This window comes from Glossina fuscipes, unplaced genomic scaffold (genome assembly GCF_014805625.2).
Source record: "Glossina fuscipes isolate IAEA_lab_2018 unplaced genomic scaffold, Yale_Gfus_2 108, whole genome shotgun sequence".
NCBI lineage: Eukaryota > Metazoa > Arthropoda > Insecta > Diptera > Glossinidae > Glossina > Glossina fuscipes.
Window position 1 is genome coordinate 5293 of NW_023998451.1, and position 2342 is coordinate 7634.

A 2342-nucleotide genomic window follows, 5' to 3' on the forward strand; every position below is an offset into this window, starting at 1 on the left:
AAATCTAAATTCACGAAATATGTAAAATGTATATCAATTGGTAACGAGAAGGATAATGAAAAGAAACAATTAAAAAAGGAAAATATATAAGTGTAAATAAAGACGACTGTTGAGAAATATAATTTTATATTAAATTTAAAAATGCAAAACAAGACTTAAAAACTTTAATAGCTTAATAAAAACAATAAAAAGTTAAAACCCTTTTTTAATAAACAAAATTCGTAAAGTTATTGTGAACATCTATAGATACAACCAATACAACCGTTATGACACACACGAAATAATGTACGTAGCGTAGCTGTAAACAGATACAAAAGCGCAGTGCAAACTACACATGGTATTTCAGGTATGTTAGGACAGCCAAAAAGGCAAACTAGGAATTAACGGATTAAGAATGGTTGACCTAGCTTAGGGGCCGTCCTGACAATACTACTAAGTTTATGGCGGTTGGCCGGATTAGCTTACCGGCTGTCCCCGATTAAATAACACTAATCCCATAAATTTAACGCACTTTGTAATTTCTTAGGAGACCAAACTCTGCTAAGGTCAAAGTTCTCTTCAATCAGAGACGGTATATTTAAAATACCGACCGTATCCTGCATGTAGTGCAATCTTGATATAATACGAAAGCCATTTCTAATAAATATTGTGTTCCTTCTATAGTGCATTGCTTATGCCCTTTTCTGTACCTTTGATTATCATTTCTCCGCAAGGAATTTTTAATAAGATAGGCATAACTTCTGGGCCGGCTAATAGGTTTGGTTGTCGTAACAAAAAAGTGCAGAGATTGAAACAAATAATCGTGTTCGAGGTAAAGTGAAACGATCCATGAGTCACCACGTCGCTATGTTGGTTTTTATCCTCATCGAGTGGGTCCATCATTGTAATTTCGTCACTTGTAAACCAATATTTCTAGCAACTGACATAAAATAAATTATTGAGAAACACCAAAGTTCATTTCTAACTTCAAAAATATAATTACCCATAAAGGTGATTTTTATACGTTCGTATCCCGATATTTTCTTTTCTTATTTCAATAAACCCAATAAATTTTATAAAAAATTATAACACGTTTTAACAAAACGCTAATTATAATGGTAAACATAACTTCGTGGTAATTTTACACCTATCATCGGAAAATAACTGAAAAGGGAAATACCCTTCGTTTTGCTAAAGAAAGAATCTTTTATATAAAAGTGAACGCGAATGAAAGTATCATTGATTTTTCTTGCTGCGGGCAGACTCATGAGCATGATCCTATATTTAGCCTGGAGGCGGTGAAAAGAAACAACACCACACAAAGTTGTTTCTTTTAATATAGACCAAGTTAGAGCAGATAGACAGCAGTACATTGATCCCGTTATGTACAGCTACCTCCTCCTATAAGAGAAAACAGCTGTAAATTGAAAATAAAATAAATTCCAAACAAAATTGCTTACTTGCAAACAGCTGAACCAAAACAAAAAATTGGAAATTTGTGAAAGATAATTGCTTTTCCTTTTTCTTAATAAATCAAAGCTTGTAATCAATTGTATATCGTCAATCTCTCCTTACATCGTCATACACTGTTGCTATCATTGATAAAACATAAAGGACCAATAAATCGTAAAATAACATCATTCTACTGAATATGTTGATTTTACAGCTAACAAGACTAATCCATTTTACTAAACAAAACCAAAAAAAGGTAAATAAAATGTTATTATATAATCAAGTAATGTTGAGAAGTATATACACATCAGGCAGAATGGTTGTTCTCTTCATATTATGTTATTTGGCAATAGAGGAACATCGCGATTGGTGGCAATGGAATCTTATAAAACGTAGATGGGCTCTGCGGGACCCTTGAAATCTCCTTAAGTTATTCACCACAACAATTCTTTATTATTGAACTTGCAAGCACAAATATATACAAAAAAACGTAATTATTACTTATTTGTTTATTTGCTGTAATTATTTTTTTTTTTCTGACAACATGCATATGATTCCGAAACAGAAAAAAAAAACAATGAAGTAGAAATGAAATAAGGAATCATATAATTGCTTAGTGGCTATAAACTAAGAGGACATCAACAAATGAACAAATGAGTTGGTCTAATGTAATAGACACTGTAGTATATAAAAAAATAAATAAATAAATAGAAAATTAAAAAAAAAAGGAGAGATGTTTTTTTTTTGTCAAGGAAAAAGGGAAGGAATTGTTTGTTTGTTTTTCTTTTAAGAAAGAACGAAAAAAAATTTTTTCTGGGAACGGAATTTGAGCTTTTTTTCTGGTGAAAAAATTGGAAATCCCTTTGAACAAGATTTTAAGGAAGAAAAAAATGGAAACTGTGGAATGCGAG

At 31.2% G+C, this 2342-nt stretch overlaps 1 long non-coding RNA gene across 1 annotated transcript; it reads right to left on the reverse strand.

Annotated features, from left to right (window-relative positions):
• Window positions 1-19: 19 nt before the first annotated feature.
• Window positions 20-2112, reverse strand: LOC119638698. The gene is made up of 3 exons (XR_005247484.1): window positions 1440-2112; window positions 983-1380; window positions 20-919 (listed from the first exon to the last, which is right to left on the reverse strand). It is a non-coding gene; the product is annotated as an uncharacterized LOC119638698 (long non-coding RNA).
• Between the last annotated feature and the right edge of the window lie 230 nt (window positions 2113-2342).